General features: G+C 33.7%; 1 long non-coding RNA gene across 1 annotated transcript in view; it reads left to right on the top strand.

Moving 5' to 3' along the window:
• LOC129228209 (uncharacterized) overlaps positions 1-17,762 on the top strand; it is a 131,019-nt gene extending 113,257 nt beyond the window's left edge. Inside the window, exon 3 of the long non-coding RNA XR_008580902.1 lies at positions 17,572-17,762. This is a non-coding gene — a long non-coding RNA (uncharacterized LOC129228209). The remainder of the gene's footprint in view (positions 1-17,571) is intronic.
• The last annotated feature ends 252 nt before the right edge of the window (positions 17,763-18,014 follow it).

The raw sequence follows: 18,014 nt of genomic DNA, 5'->3' as shown, positions 1-18,014 counted from the left end.
ACGTCATTTCATACTGATATTTGTTTCTTTTAATTTATTCAAACAGTATAGTATAATATATGAATTTCCTGCCAAAAATCCTTATATATTATTTCTGTAGCCTGTTTTTGGTTTCTACCCCAGATTTTCCTCAATTCTTCATCGATTTCTTTGATTTACTCCTTATTTTAAAGCTTATGGTGCTGGCTACTGACGAAAAGTAGACCCAAAGTCCAAAAATTGTTTTTTTTTTCAGCCGAAAAACCTGTTTAAAAGAACCAGAATGAGGTTTTCGGTTAAACTTATAACTTTAATTTGCGCTATGACCGACAGAGCTGAATAGCTTGATCGGCAGAGCGTTCTCTTCGTAACCAGGAGAAAGCGTATTCGGTCCCACGTCCGGACACTCTGCAACAAAAAATTAGAGACATATCGCGTATTACATGAACCCTTAATTAAGTGAATAACAACTATGAAGGAATAGAATAAATGAGAAGGAAACGCTCCTTGCTGATATGAAAACTTGAAGTGACTTTGTGCTAAATTACTTCTGAATTGTACGTTTTTTTTTTTTTGTTTTTTTTTTAAGCTTTGGCTCTGGTAAGAAAATTAAAGCATAATGTAAGCGAAAATATAAGTAACAGGTTTAAGATTTCAGACTACAATAGAATTATTTTTTGTTCAGAAAAAAATAATAAATCGTATATTGAAATATATATTCTTCTAATGAGTTTTTGACTCTTTGTACAAATAAAGAAATTACTACCTCAATTTAAAGGGTAAAATATATATTTTTTTCTTCTTTTTGCAAAAAAAAAAAAAAAAAAAATAGCTTATCACATTTTTATTACATTCGCAAAGATACGCTTAAAAAAGAGCATAGTTCAATTTATTTTGTATTTTAACCGTGCTGTTAACTGATGAACACGTGCTGCCATCTAAGTCATAACGGTTCAAGCAGCCTGCGGTAACAAATTGTAAAAATTTTCAAGATTAAAAAAATATTTCTTCAATATCTTATCTTATATATTATTCCCTTCTCATTTTAAAAATTATCAGACTGACTAATGAAGAAAAATAGACTTACGGTCGAAAAATCAAGTTTTCGAAAACGCCCCTTGCTGTTTCAAAACCTTGATGCTGCCTGTACTCTCTTAAAAAATTCCAGCGATTTTAACTCAGACTGAGTAAATTTTCACTCCTTTACAGTTTCGAAAACGCACTTTCCTTATAGGAGTGAATTTCATTCCTTTTGCGGAGCGGTTATTTTCACTCCATTTGGATAAGCTAATTTCACTCCCTTTTGATAAGTGTTTTCCACTCTTTTTTAAGACTAAATTAATATCCTAAATGAGTGACTGCTTTCCGTTTTGGAAAGCCGCTATTTCACTCTTTTTTAGAATAAAATAGATAAAATCATTTCACTCTCATTTGGTGAAATTGTTTTTTAAATGTGTTTTCATGTGCTTATGCTGTGTATTTGAATTTAAAACTGTTTTTAAAATTGTTATTTCATTTGAAAAAAAAAATTAGGTTAAAAAAGTGAAAAAAAAAACTGTTTTTAGTGTTTCCGAAGAGGTTGCACAAAAACTGTATGGTAATACGAAGACTTTTCTAATTTATTAAATCTTTAACTGGTAATATTTCTTGAACTACTCGTATATCGTTACAAATCACCCACGTGCAATATTACGTACATTTCCGAATTTAAAGATTAAAATAAAATTAAACAAACCCACACAGTTCCAAATAAATGGATTTAAAATTTTGAAACTCTATATTGATATTCTCGGTGTGCCTTTTAACATTAATTATGTTTTAAAAGTTACCTCAGCTCAAATTAATTTAAAAAGTCACTCATAAATTATGACAAGATACGTTTGAATTCAATTTTGCTTCTTCGGGGCCATTCATTAATTACGTAAGGACAATTTTGGCAATAATTTTGACCTTCCCTTCCCCCTATGTAAGGGTATGTAAGATTCCCCCCCCCCCCCATCTTACGTAAGATTCTTCATTTTCTTCGCAATAATAAAATAACAAATATTACATCACTGGGATCGTTCTTAAATTAACTATCATTATTATTTTTTAAAACCTTTTTGAGTAAAGAAATGTTTACTGTAAGGAATCTAGACCGAATGTTTTTTCGTCAAATAATTTTTGTATATGATGCGATACTAATTAAAAATAAGACATGCAAAACACAGAACGATTCTTTTATTATATTTTACACGTTTCATTCTTTGAAACACAAAACAGCTCATCCTATAATACATACTTTTACCTTCCTGAAGCAAATGAAATATAATATTTGCCAAACCACTTGACCGCGGATTTCTAATATAAAATATCGGTTTGGAAAATATTAGTAAGAATGGATCTAACCCCCCCCCCCCTCCAAGCAAGAGTATGTAGAGAATTTTCTACCCCCTCACCGTCAGGACACTTACTTAATGAATTAGATGTTACACATATGAATGAGTGTATTGTACAAAGCTTATGATACTCTTTAAAGTTTATTATACACACAAACAATATTTGATTAATTTAAAATATACGCAGTGGTTGGAGCTCCGACCATCGGGAGCGGATTCGGTATCCGACCTATAGATTTGCGCATGGTCGGGTCTGTAACACCTGCCTAAAATATATATACAGTACACACACACACACACCAGAGATGGTAACGACTGTTTCAAATGTCCTATTTTTGATTGGATGACAGAAACAAAATTGGAGATGAAAGTTTCATTCGTTTGCAAGAAAAAGTTACAAAAAGTTCGCCGTAACATTGCACGTGGATGATTTGTAATGATATACGAGCAGTTCAAGAAATATTAACAGTTACAAGTTTTAATAAAAAAAGAAAATTCTTCTCACTTACCATGCAGTTTTTGTGCAGTTCCTTCAGAAACCTCATTCGGCAACAAATATTGTTTAAATTCATTAAATGAAGACATTTAGATAGCGACATCCACTTGGTACTCGCGACCAACGTTGGGTAAGCCTAACGTGGAGATATAGAAGATTCTCCCTAAACAAAATCACGTGACAGAATCGAACCAATGAAAATGTTTTTGAGTCCTTCTTTTAAAGAATGTTTTTATATTTCGCTCACCAAACGGAGTGTTTCCGAATTTCACGCGAATAAAGAAAAGTTTTAGTCTTGGTTTTTTCGTAAAGCGTTTTTTTTTGATAAAGCTAGCACTCAGAAAGAATGAATGCACCCGCAATAGATTTCACTCTTTTTAAGATTTATTTTTTCGCTCTTTTGAATTAAGAGTGTAGTTCTTATGCATTTTTTTGAAAGCAAAGTTCTAATGCAGTTTTCCATTTTTTACGTCGCTTTCGGCAAAAAACATTGCCTGTGTGTGTGTTCATATTTTAATAAAGCTTAAAAGCACTGGACTTAGTTGTTCGGTTAAATTGATAAGTTTTTTCGGTAGAGCGTTCGGCTATAAACTATCTGAACTTCGAGCAAGTTTGGGCTGTCCAAAATATCAAATTTATATTAGTATTACGCATTACATGTACTCATAACATACAAACGTAATAAAATAAATGCAGTGGGAATGCTACTTGGTGTTTCGACTCCTTTATGCAGGCTACAGTTATCATTCGGATAAGTTAACTGTTAATCGAAGGGTGTTCTTCCTTTTTTTATGCTTTGACTACATCCAGATCACTCAGCATAATGTAAGCATAAAAAAGTATTAGATTTACCTAAAGGAAATCCTTTTTGTGCAGAAAAACATTTTCATTTAATGCTGAAATGTAGATGTTTCTAATAGCAGTGTTCGACCTTTTGTACAAATGAAAAAATACTACGCCAAATTAAAACTACGAGTTTCACCCAGTAAACCTTTAATTTTTTATTCGCGCGTACACGATATAAAGCATTAAAATTATTATTAACTTCATTAGCAAGAAATCATTTTCTACTCCTCTGCTTTCTTCTGAAAAAAAAAAAAATACATTTTGCCTACTCTCGAAAAATTACACTTAAAAAACGGACTCAGTTCAACTGGTTTTGGTTTTGAATTATAAGTGTTCGATTAAAAGAGAAACATGAGCGGGGAGGTAAGCCGCAACGGTTAAAGCAACCTTCTACGTGAAATAGTTGAATATTCAAAGGTAAAAACACTTATTTTCAATCTAATTCATTACTTCTCTAGAATGTTCGTTTCGATCGCTACGTGAGATCTTCGTCATTCTTTAATCAAATTCCATGCTTTGCGAATAATTTTAAATCGTATCATGCTGGTTAATGACAAAACATAGAAGCATGATCTTATTATTTTTATTTTTATTTTTTTTTGGCAAAAAGCTTTTTTGCTGTTTTTTACTACGCATTCCTTCAATGAATAGCTTTTGAAAAGGAAGGCGCAATTGCTAGGTTTGTTGGAGTGTCGAGCTGTTAATCAAAATGGCACCAATTCGAATCCGTGCCAATAAATATCTCTTTAATGTTTCTTTTTTTCCCGTCAGATGCTCACATGGGCAGGACTATATTTGCCACAACCTGTTTTTTTACATGCACAATTATTGCTTTTTCACGAGTCACTACTCAGCCACACTTTTAATGATATTTATGTTTGAATTGAAAATATGTACGATCAAAAGGTGAGCGATGATCAAATTATCACGAGGTTTTGTTACTGATGTCTTTAAATTACATGCCTTCTCTTCTGCGCTTACTTTTTTTTCGTTTCTTCTTCATAATGTTCTTCCTTTGAAATTCTTAAAGAGCGAAATACCTTATGAAACGATTCGAAGTACAGTGCGGAGTTCCGCACGGGTCGACTAGTATATAACCTAATTCAGATAATACGCAAGCATAAAGAAACAATAACGCACTACAACATGCTTTACAGAAAATATTTTCGAAAATTACCCTTTTCTTCATCAAGTATGCATTCTAAGGAGAAGTTCTGGCAATTACTTCTTTCAAAGTCGGAATTATCGAAACTTCTTTACGATAATAAAACAAAACAATGCAATAGCAACCAGCTTTTTTTTTTTTTTTTTTTTTGAAAAATAAGTGTTGAACTCACATTAGATTTTAAAAAGAAGATGCGAAAAGGAAGTTATTTTATGATGCCTAGCATAAGTTCTTTTTTAATATGTCAAGTAAGAGATTCAAAGTTACTCTATGAAGTTAATTTAAAAATATTAGATACTTTTAAAAAATTTTAGATTTGAGCTTTAAATGAAATGCATTTCCGGAAATTCGAGTGAGAGCTCCTGTTTCAATATTTCTTACAAATTCGATGCTTTGAAGTGACTTAGATTAGTTTTTCCTAAAAGCAAAATAGTGTATACATACATGTGCACAATTTATTTATTTGATGCAAACATGCTAGTTAGGAAATAGTAGCTAAACATTTCAAATTAAAAACAAAGAATAGTAATAATTAATAAAAAATACCTTACATTAAACGAAATATACTGCACAATTAACTAAATAAAATGCATTTGTGCACGAAATTATACTTAAAAACGATTACTGGCTGAATATGATAGTGTGGTAGAAGCTTTGTTTCATATGCGTAGGAACGAATCCCTCCGGTACCTTGGTAGTTCCTTTCCCTATAATTATATATAAAAAATACTCCTAAATATAAAATATTCCTAACATATAAAAATTTCCAACCTCTCAAGGCGAAGACACCCAATCTTTCCTGAAAATTATCGTTTTAGGACCAACGTTTGTAATTGGCTTTGATGTACAGAAAGGACAACAGCAACCTTGGTTTGCTTCATAATGCATTGCTTTCTGTCTCTTCGGGAAAATCCCAATACAAATTTCTCCAGCCTACCTAGATTCTATGAAGTTTCCACCAACATTTGCTCGCTAAAGTCATTCTAATGCATAAGTTGATACGGGCAAAAAGTGCTGATTAATATATTTTCTTCTCAGGCTAATTCATACAAAGCTTGTAAACACAATGCTCAATTCCTACCGAATGCTCTCCAGGCAACTTTAATTAATGTTAATATCTTCGATGTTTTCGATTATTGTAATCTCTTTTCTTAAACTGCATACCGTTTCTCATACATCCACATACATGAGGACTTTCTACGAAAAAATAAAGTAATCTGACCTACCTTATTGTTTGTTGAGATTATTTTTCAATCCAGCAAGACCGATTTCTTTTATTAACTCTTAATGAATTTTTTTTCCAACTTCTCAAACGCAGTTATGTTCAACTGATTGTTCTGGTACGTCTTTTAAAGAAAAAAAATAGTATTTAGGATCATAATACTAATATTATAGCACTTGACTAAGTTTGGAATGACCAAAAATCGCTTGTTTCCAAATAAAGCAACGTTTCCAAGTAAAGCAAGTCGTTTACAGTGTAGCAAGCAATGCTACACTGTAAACGAGCTGATGTGTGCATCACATGACTTCCGTTTACTCCAATTTAACGTCATTTCCCCATTATTGACAATTTTAATGTGATTCAATAGTCTACCCTCTAAATATCACCAACAGTGGCCAAAAAGTTACAAAAGACTCCTTTAGAAACACCCGAATGCAACCAAAAAGGGAGGAGCACAACTAGACCACAGTAGGAGTCTACTTACTAAATTTCAACTTGCTAGAAACATACCGTTCTTTAGTTATGCAACATACATACATACGTACAGACATCACGAGAAAACTCATTGTAATTATCTCGGAAATCGTCAAAATGGATATTTCGCTTGTCTATATGTCCTTAAGCACTTATCCACGTGAGGTCCATTCGAAAAAAAAAAAAAAACTCAGCATTCATTCGGGGGTGAGTAAATTCGATTTTTGAGTGAACATTTATTCGCGAATACAATACTTCCTTTTTTGCAAAAGGAAGTAAAAATACCTGAAATTTCACCAGTTGCTACTGGATAGCGTTTTTAAATTTCAAGGGTTTACACCAGTTTCCTGTGAAAAACAAGTTTTTTTTTTTTTTTTGCGAAAATCTTTCCTTAATTACAACAAGTTCTATGAATGTTGAATTTACACAACGATGAAACACAGTTTTAGCTACCAGGATCAAAATTATTTGGCTTCTTTCTAAAGTGATTCTACGTTCATTTCAACCCTGTCTGTCAGGGGTGCCTTGGCCCACGTCGATGCAATCTCCGGTTATTTTAGCCTTGAAGGAATTGCTTGCATTCCCTTCTTTGCTTCGACCATATTTGATTGACTGCTCTCCCTGATAGATCAGAAAGGTTCCAAGCTCATACTGTGTGCATAAATGCGTTTACCCTGAAGGTTCCTTAGTCCAGAAACATGGCTGGCTTTGATTGTGGAGGTTTCTGTGTTTTTATAGAAAGAGTTTGCTTTAATTGCAGGGAAGTTTCTTTTAGCAGGAAACTTTCCGGGTTGTTTCCAGATATGTTATTGGCAGAAGTTAGAAATATTAGCTGTCCATTACTTTTTAGGAACGTTTCAAATTCTTTTTTACAGTGAATGTCATAAGCAGGACTTAAGTGATTTATGAATCAACGCTCGATTACATTTATACTTTTCTCTTTCTGTTACTATTACCATCAAACTATGTTTTTAAACTATCGTTTACATCTTTTTTTTTAAGAGTATATTACATTTTACTATTTCCTTAAAACTCCTTGCATTATCTCTCTTTAAGAAAGGCATGCACTGATCTTCTATCAAGTTAGACTCAAGTGATTTATGAATAAACTAAATTACTTTTGCAATTTTCTCTTTCCGTTACTATAACTATTAAATCATGTTTTTAAACTAGGGCATTCGCAACTTATTTCTAAGGAGTGTATTACATTTTAATATCTTCTTAAAACTCCTTGCATTATCTCTCTTTAAGAAAGGCATGCACTGATCTTCTATCAAGTTAGACTCAAGTGATTTATTAATAAACTATAAATTACTTTTATACTTTCCGTCACTATTATTTAAAAATAAAACACGTTCTTAAACTAGCATTCGCATCTTATTTCTTAAGACTGTATTACATTTTAATATCTTCTTAAAACTCCTTGCATTATCAGAAAGACGTAAACTGATCTTCTACCAAGATACATGGAGATTCTATACGATGAGTATTTCTAAACTGATCATCTTTTTTGATAAAAACTGTTAGAATTCTTAAAGAAAGAAGTATCAATAACAAGAATAGAATATTCCCAGTAGCCCATTTAGAATCTCTTTTGTGATAGCTGAGGTGATAAACGAAATGAATGCCGTCAATGCAAACGCAAATCCCCAAGAGTTTTCAGAGTATGAAAAACTTTCTATCGATACATTTTATAGAAATTCCCAGTGCTAGAGATAAAATTGCGATGTGTTCCTTGATAAGTGAATACTAAAACCTCTTACATTGTTTATTTTGATAAAAATTCAACGAAGTGAAAGTAAATCCTTTTACATACGTAGATTTTTTTGACAATACTTGAAATATCTCTTAAAAGTGAAATGCGTACATTTTCAGTTTCAATACTTAGCATTTATTATGAATCAAGCATAATACAATGCAAAAAAGTTCCGAAACTTCACTGATTTTTTTTTCTGTGGATCGTTTCAGGATTTCACAGGTTTTCATTTATTTCCACGAAAAATCAAGATTCTTTGCGAAAAAGTTTCCTGAATTTCTACAAGTTGCACGAATGCAGACATTTCACTGCTGTGAAAGTTTTAGCTACCGGTTTCAAGATTGACACAGCGTGTTTATTAAGTGCATCGGCTTTAATGTAGCTATGATTCCAGATCGACTAAGCTCCCAGTGGGAGCGATTAAGTCATTTCTTAGCTGTAGGTAAGGGGTTCTTACTGGCGATTCTGTCTTAGATTTGCTAATGGTTGCATTATTTCTTCTGGTACTTTCTTGGGAAATGAAAAAGATTCTAGGTAATTACATTAAACCTACTAAATTTTTCTTAAAGGTTCCCTAGAGATGGCTGGCTTTAACAGGCGAAAGTTCTCAATTATCCGAAAGTTTCTAGGATAATTTCAGCAAGGTTTTGACTTTTAGCGGAAAACGTTCCCTTTTCTTGCAGGTTGTGTTACTGGCAGAAATTGGGCACATCAGCTATTCATTAATTTCCAGGATCGTTTCTGAATTGTTTTACAGTGTAGAATTAAACATAGGAAATACTTAAATCGGTGAGTACGAATACCAATCATATCATTTGTTTTACCGAAAGAGATGTCTGTTTTTTTGGACCTTAATTCCCCTTTAAACTACTTGTATCTATTCATAATTCGTTGATAGAGAGAAAAATTACAGAAGAGTACATTGCTGAAATCTTCCACTTATATGAAGAGGAGTTACAAGACTGATTGTTAAAGGTGCGAATCAATGGAATCAAGTTGAGAATTTTTAATTTTCGAATTTTTAGATTGTTTAATCTTTGTTTATAACAGCTGTTTAGGCTACCAGATGATTAGGTGTTATGACCTCTTTTTTTCATAAATATTCTGCTTTGTTTAAGTGTTATAAATTTCGACATATTTTTAATGCTTAAACAAAGTCTTTTCTTTTCATCACACTGTCTTTTAAAAACTGCTGTACCATGCATTTCCGACGTTATTTAATATTCAGTATTAAGCTTTTGACCATGTTTTGTCCGAAAGTAAAATTTGGTGTAGCAACAACTGAACGGAAATACTGATTTTTTGTAAAAATGAATTTCTACAAGATTCCTGTTTAACGCTAGTGTTTCTAATTGTCTGAAACGAAATACTAAGCTTTAAAAAATATTTTACTAGTTTTGAATTCATCAATTGAAAAATGCATTTTATTCATCAGCATAAAAACTAAAAGAATAAGTGGCAAAGGTAGAAGTAGAAATCATATCGATAAATTTTTACTTCTAGAGAATGTGTATGTAGGGGAATATGGGGCAGAGTGGAATAGCGGGACAAAGTGAAATGTCCAAATATTTACTCTGCTTTTGGTGCCACCTGTCTCGTAATATTTTAACTATATAATAACACATATATTCTATTCCAGTCAAGAAAAAAATTACCTCTGAAAATCAAAGAATATGATAATACAAGCAATTTTCAAAAAGTGATACTCATATTGTAACATTTAGTTATAAGCCAAAAATTATTTTTGTTTTTTTAAGTTATAAAGTAATTGTTATTAATATTTTAAGTAATAATTAAGACCTACTAATATGCGTTTCAGTATTTATTTGCTTAATATTAAGCTTATTTGTATTTCAAATGCTGTGTTTCAAAGTTCATACGGGACAAAGTGAATGGGGCAGAGTGAAATATAGTCCATTTCATTTACTTATTCAACCTTTTATAAAATCATTTACGTATTAGTGAATTAGTTGCTCCATTCACATTCTTTCATTTAAAAATTCTCTTATTTGTTCATTCATTCACTATTTTATTCATTCAAGTAATTTTTCTCATGTATTAACTTATTTATATATTTATTTATTCGTTTATTGTTTCATTTTATTTTAATTTCTTCTTTCATTCTTTATTTAATCATTTCTTCTTTCAAAAATATTTTTAAAAATCGAATAGCAAAAATTTCGTTAGAGGAAGAATTAATTTTTTACTTTGCCCCATGAAAAAATTAAGGGAAAAATTTCTACCTTTTTTTAGAGGTGCAAATTTAGTGTCAAGAATAAGAAATAATGTTTCAGTGCGAGATTTATTATAAAATATAATGTTCCTTCTTTATTTACCATTATTTTCAAAACGAATTTCCGATTTGTTCATGCTGAAAAAAGTAAGTGATCTCAACCATTTTACTTTGCCCCACATTCTCCTACTTGTTTTTCACGTTAAACGTTTGGAAATCAGTAAAATCCTGGAACGCTGCCGGGAAATAATCAGTGAAGCTTCGTAATTTTTTTACAACGTATATTCACCGTATTCGAAACAATACGATACTTAATTCGTCTAATTAAGTGTCCGTTCAATACGAAACTTAACCCGGGAGAACTCGCATCGGGTCTCTCAGTCCCGGTTAATACAAAACTACGCTGCCAAAAATCACCCCTTCAACGGAAATGAATGAGATCCGCAGTAGCTGCGTTCTAGGTGACCTACATACTGACCACATGCTTTTCAGGAATGTACATTCCCCCTTTTCCCTAGAAAATTCAAGTTCGGGCCTCAGAGACCCGGAGCGAGCGCTCACACTCTTCATTTCAGATTGAATGTAAAGGAAGAGGTTGTGAAATGCATCGCTATTTAAGCTACAAAGATGAAATGAAGAGGTTGCAGACCTTGTTGGTTGTGGTTTCAACTGATGAGAACTTCCTTAATGAAGATGATGAAGAAGAAGTTGACACAGAACAGTAAAGCGATCATCAGTAATTTTTAGAAGATTTAGATTCATGTATCATAAAACTTTCTTAAACCTTACTTTTTAAAACATATGTTAGAGGCTGTTTATCTATTTATAATTCAGTGTTGAAAACACATTTTTTTTTCTATTTTGCAAACTTAATTTACTGAAATAATCACTCCGAAGGTACGGAGCCCCCGCGAGCGTTCGTGTGACGAAAAGTACCGCGAGTTCTCCCTAGTTAAACGTCGTCAGTCATTTCGCTACATCATTCAACACTATATGTATTTTTTTAAAGAATAGGAAATGTTAGTATGCCTTTATATATTTGCGTTTATCTCTAAATTAAGCAGTCACATAAATATGAACGAATTATGCGCATCAAATCATCTCACAGCTTTTAATTTTCCTCTGCTAATTAATTCAGATAAAATCTTCTTGACTGGCCGCTTGCCAATTTTCCAAGAGAAGCATGGTCAGACGGTAAATGTAATATATGGCTTTCCACTTCTTATTGTGATCAGAATAAAATTATATTGTTATGATAACTTTTTCATAATCCTCCTTTCTCCTTTTTCAATCCACCCTCAACCTCCTCGCTTAAAATAAACGGATGAGACAAAAAAGTGACGCAACACAAACGTGCGAATTAATGGAATCAAGCCAACTTTTTCTACAAAATCACCTTTATTTTACTCATTTAATTATAAAATCAAATCACCACTTAGTATGCCTCCTCTTTTTGTCCAGAATAATTTTCACTCTACTGAGCATACACTGCAAAAAAATTCCAAAACGTTACTGAGTATTTCCGTGTAATGTTTCGGGATTTCGATGGTTTTTATCCACTTCTTGGAAATATCAAGTATCACTGTCAAAAAGTTTCCTGAATTGCTACAAGTTACACAAATGCATCTTCTCTCCCTTGTAAATCATATTTTTAGCTCCCAGTGTAAAAATTAACTGAGCGTGTTGATAAGGTGTGTCGACATTACTTCAAGTACGGCTCGTCCTGACTGATTAAGATCCCAAAGGGAGCGAATAAGTTTTTAGGATACGTAGCAGTTGCAATACTACATGCAATTCTGGCATAGCTTTGGTCATGATTGTAATACAGCTTATGGAGCTGTTACACTATCTCTGCCTAAGATTACTCCGAAGTCCTGAAACACAACTGGCTTAAGCGGGAAGATTTCTGGATTTTTCTGGAAAAGTTCAAGAAGGTTACGGAAAACTCCTGGCTTTTGCGAGACATAAAGGGTGTCCCAAAATTAACGCAGGATTTGAATTTGCCACCATTTTTCCATAAATTGTTGGCAGCCATGAAAAAAGAACAATTTGACAGTTGAGAGTTTAGGGTTAGTAAAAATGGGGTGTTATTGTACCATACAGCTAGAGAGAGTGAAACATTTCAATTACTGCATAAGGCATTTCCTAGTCGCGTACTCTCTCATTTCGGTGATCAGAATGGGCACCCTAGATCGTGTGATTTAACATTTTTAAATTTCTTCTTATGGGGTTATTTGAATTCAAAGGTCTATGTCAACAAGCCCACAACCATCCGTGCATTACCGTGTTACGATACCGAGCGCCAATAACAGTAACTGCTTGACCAGCCTCAACGTTCATTATTTTTGAAACAATTGTTCAATAATGAAAGCGCGTTATTGTATCGTATAACGCTCCATTTTTGATTACCCTAAACTCTCAGCTGTCAAAATGTTCTTTTTTCAGGGTTGCCAACCATTTATTGCAAAAATGGCTGCAAATTCAAATCTTGCGTTAATTTTGGGACACCCTTTATTACTGGCGGAAATTGGGCACATCAGCTGCCTATTATTTCGCAGAAACGTTTCTGAATTGCTTTAACAGTGTAGAGTCAACTAGAATTTTGCACTTTTCTTTGAATTCTTGGTCTCTAAATCATATTTCTAGCAAAGCACAAATCATTTTTTTCTTTTGTTGTTCAATCAGATTTTCACTCAATATCACAATGGCCTGCCTATTCCGTGGAGAAATACCCATGGCTGAAAAAAATATAAAAGGTGGCCGGATTGAGAAAAAGCAGCAAAAATATGTAGAAATTTATAACACTTAAACAAAAAACAATATTTGTGACAAAAAAAAAAAAAAAAAAACGTGAGGTTATAGCGCTTAATCTAATGGTAGGTTAAACAGCTGTTATAAACAAAGACTGAACAACCTTTAAAAAAAAAAAATTCGTAACTTGATTCCACTAATTCGCACAAGGGTGCCGGTGTAATGAGTATTTTGTTGATTCATTTCATCAGTTCATTTCTTAGATCAATGCAAATGTTTTCGCGTCTCCCATTTTTCATGGAAATTTCATTGGATTCTCGTCTGACTTTCACAAAATGGCGACTATGTAACACAAGAATTTCACCTTTATCTCCATACCCATTGCTCCAAAACAAAACAAATGCCATCATTATTCATTTTACGCTGCCTTGATTTTACCGCATCTCAAGACCACAAAGTTCAGCGATTTCATTGATTTTGTGATTAATCTCTTTGGATGTCCCAATTGTCATCGAGAATTCCACGGCTCCAACTTGCTTGTTGCCACGCATAAAATTTGAATGAAAGCATTAAAGAATGCGAAACTATAATGAGACAGAGATTGATCATTTGTTCTAAAGATTTGGAAATGTTTGAATTTAATGAATTAATGAGGTTTTTAAATACGCATTCGTATTTTTTCCTCTTTTTTTTTCATTTAGCCCGAATTCTTTAAAACTTACAAATTTTTTCTAGGTAAAAAAAAAAATATTTTACGTGTAAACACTCAAAGATAATTTTTATTGCTAATACTCCGGGAGTCAGGTAAAATTTACGTCAATCATTTCCTCTCGAACGACAATTGGTGAGAGGCATCAGGGATTGGTATCAAAACGCCTCGTGAAAGTCAGCTGCGTGTCCGTGGGTGGGATGGGCGGCGGTAGCCTCCCAATCATGTAAAAACGAAAAATTAAAAAATCAGTCATTTCCTCCCGGCTGCAACGTTGTCAAATTATAGTTAAGACAATATCTCGAAGGAAAATAAAAAGTCAGCTGGCGTAACGTGGTGCGTTATGAATCAACTGGTAGGTCGAACATGTAAAAAAAGTAAAAGAATTAAAAGTCAGTTATTTCCTCTCGGTTGAAACTTTGACCAATTATAGTCAAGACAATGTTTCGAAGGAAGTTTTCCCTCGACTTACTGCCAGCTGACTTTATTTAATATTTAGAGGAGTATATTAACAATTAGCTTTCAAATTTTCATCTGGGAAGAAGTGACATATGTTAAATTATTTTCGTTATTTCTATAGATTGAAGTAACACACGATAGCATAGCATGTAATAGTGTTACACAACCTTCTGCTGGCGGTCCATATTCTACCCGTGAATGGATTTGGTCCGGCCAGCGAGAATCTTACAAACCAATTAACCGGCATTTAATTAATATTATTTTTTATTTTTGCATTCTTAAAAGAAAATTAAGAACAAAAAATCTAAAAACCGCACTATTGTTTGCTTAAATAAGAAAATTTCGTGGGCGTATGGCGAGGACGAGGGGCACCATTGATTAGAACAGGGAGTCCCAACTTTTCAGGTTACGCGCCCTCCTCTGAACACTGATGTAAATTCACGCACCCCTCGCTCCCTCCGTACACTACCATAATCGGAATTAGAAACTAACTCTGATTATTAAACGAACATGCGGATAAGTTTGTGCACATAATTTAATATTACAGCACACAATTTAATTTTGCGCATATTACTATAAAAGAAGCAATATAAGAATAAAAAACTAAACAAGATAATTTGAAGTAATCTAGGGTCCGGTGTAATTGGCATTTACAGTCGATACTTAATGGGAGGGTTGCCACTGTTTGTCCTGAGAAAGTTCTTAAGTATTAGATCGTAACACCTGAGGTGACTTCCAATGTCTTGCTCTATATTATGACTTAACGTATGCTAACACTGAAAATCTAGATTCATATACTGTAGTATTAAACCTATGCGCATCTTTCTATGTGTGTGTTGCAATCCTATCTCCTCTGGACTGGAACCAAGTCAATACTTGGTTCCAGTTGGATACAGAACATGCAGGGGAAGGCGGTTTGTTCCTGTCTCAACCCTGTAAACCTTAAGAGGCTAGAAATTTACTCCTGAGGATGTCCTGACACACTGAGAAGTATTAAGATATCTAATGTCACCCGCCGCAGGCGTCATTGAACCACCGCAAGTGTCAAACGGGAGCTGGTGAGCGAAGCGAGCAAGGGGTGGAGCCCCCTAGTGTTATAAAACTGTTCTAAAAATCTCAAAAACAGATAATAGTGTCAAAAATATTTTCAGGGTATGCTCAAAATGCTTTCCTTTTTTATTTTGCTTTTTTAAACATTCACGCTTGCTTTCAAATTCTATTACGCCCCCATGTTGATAACCACAGAACTATAGTTGGAACCAAAGAGTTCTATAATACACTGTAAAAACGATTCAGAAACGTTCCTGGAAAATAATAGGCAGCTGATGTGCCCAATTTCAACCAGTAACATATCTTGCAAAAACCAGGAACGATTTCCGATAAAAGTCAGTAACCTTTCTGAAATATTAAGAAATCTCCCCTATTAAAGCCAGTCGTGAACCTTCTTAACAGATTAAATAGGTTTAATTTATTTGATTAGAACCTTCCTGATTTACCAAGAAAGCTCCAGAAATATTACAGCAACGACGGCCAAGCTACGCGAAAATTGCAAGCAAGAACCACGCATATTCCTTGCCTGCAATTTATGCCTCGCAAAGCTGTAGCGATCCAGTGACTTATTTGCTCCCATTGGAAGCTTAGTCAATCCGGACGGGCCATAAGCAATCTAAAGCCGATACACTTAATAAACACGCTCCGTCAATATTTAAACTGGTAGCAAAAAATATTTTTCACACCAGTGCAAGGTCTGATTCGTGCATCTTTTAGAAATTCAGGAAACTTTTTTGCGAAGATACTTGATTTTTTGGGGAAATAGGTGAAAACCTCTAAAATCACGAAACGTTCCACGGAAATAACCAGTAACGTTTCGGAATTTTTTTACAGTGTAGGGTAGTGGAACGACTCGTATACTGCTTCTATTGGCCGCCATTACCAAGCACGGAGACCGGTTTGAGAGAGATTAGAGTAGTATTTATAATAAAGATTAGAGTGGTAAATATTTCAGTTGACTCGAAATCAATACGATTTTTTATATTTTGCCACTCTAAGTTTTCCCCTCACTGAAACATGGAACTGTTGCCAGATTCAGTCTCTACACTTTTATAGAACTCTTTGGTTGGAACGAATCAAACCTGGCCGGGTCGTAATGCTGTGATTAGGATATGCGTAGCCTTCACAATGCTGCCAGGTTAGAAATTTTGTTCTGCCTTCGTCATGAAGTATCCGACGAATCTACGTCGCTGTTTGTGGAGGAAAGCTTATAATCACTGCATTTTGCTATTGTAATATTAACTTCTGTACAGAAACTTATCCACCTGTTCGCATGATAATCAGTCTTAGTTTTAGTGTAGCGTGGGGGAGGGGGCGTGAATTCACATCAGTGTTCAGAGAGAGGCGCGTATCCTGAAAGGTTAGGACCCTCTGGTCTAGTCAGTGGTACCTCTGATCCACGCCCACAAAATTTTCTTATTTAAGCGATCAATAGAGTGGTTTTTCACATTTTTTCAGCTTAATTTTCTCTAAAGAATGCAAAATGAAAATATTATCAAATATAGCCTGTCATTTGGTTTGTAAGCTTCCCGCTGGCCGGACCAAATCTTTTCACGGGACAAATGTGACCCGCAGGCAGTAGGTTGTACAACACTATTGCATGCAATGCTAGCGTGTGTTACTTCAATCTGTAGAAATAACGAAAATAATTTAACATATGTCACTTCCCCCCAAATGAAAATTTGTAAGCTAATTGTTAATATACTTCTCTAAATAATAAATAAAGTCAGCTGGCAGTAAGTCGAAGGAAAACTCAACACTGACCATTTTTCCACCGAGGTACAGCCAGCTGACTTGTGTATTTATTCATAGTTGCATATAAGCTGTCGTCAGGCAAAATCTTAGCTGAGAGGAAATAATTGAATTTTTTTTTTTTTTTTTTTTTAATTTGTTCGACCTACCAGCTGACTCATAACCCACCGCGTTACGCCAGCTGATTTTTATTTTCTTTCGAGATATTGTCTTAACAATAATTTGACAAAGTTTCATCCGGGAGGAAATGACTAACTTTTTATTTTTATTTATTTATTTATTTATTTTTTTACATTTTTAGGAGGATACCGCCGCCCATCCCACCTACGGACACGCAGCTGACTTTCACGAGGCGTTTTGATACCACTCCCTGATGCCAGTCACCAATTATCGTTCAAGAGGAAATGATTGACCAAATTTGTACCTGGCTCCCGGACTATAAGCTATTATATCAATTGAAAAACTTTATTTTATAAAAATTTTATTGAAAAATTGAGTGCTATTTCAGTTTCTTTCACTCAAAAAATATAGCTACATAATGTATAGATGGAAAAAAAAGTGAAAACGGCAATTTAAAAAAACACTCGCTACAATCCTTTTTCAAAATTTACTTTTCGTTTAAAAAGTGCATACATAGTTTGTACGGATTGAAAGACATGCAAAAAGATAAAGACTTCTTAATTTTTATATTTAATCGAGGAAATATCATTTCTTAATAAAAAAAAAAGTTACCATCAAACCGAA

This window comes from Uloborus diversus, chromosome 8 (genome assembly GCF_026930045.1).
Source record: "Uloborus diversus isolate 005 chromosome 8, Udiv.v.3.1, whole genome shotgun sequence".
Taxonomy (NCBI): Eukaryota; Metazoa; Arthropoda; class Arachnida; order Araneae; family Uloboridae; genus Uloborus; species Uloborus diversus.
Note: the sequence above shows the minus strand (reverse complement) of the source record. Positions and strands in the feature narration are given on the sequence as shown.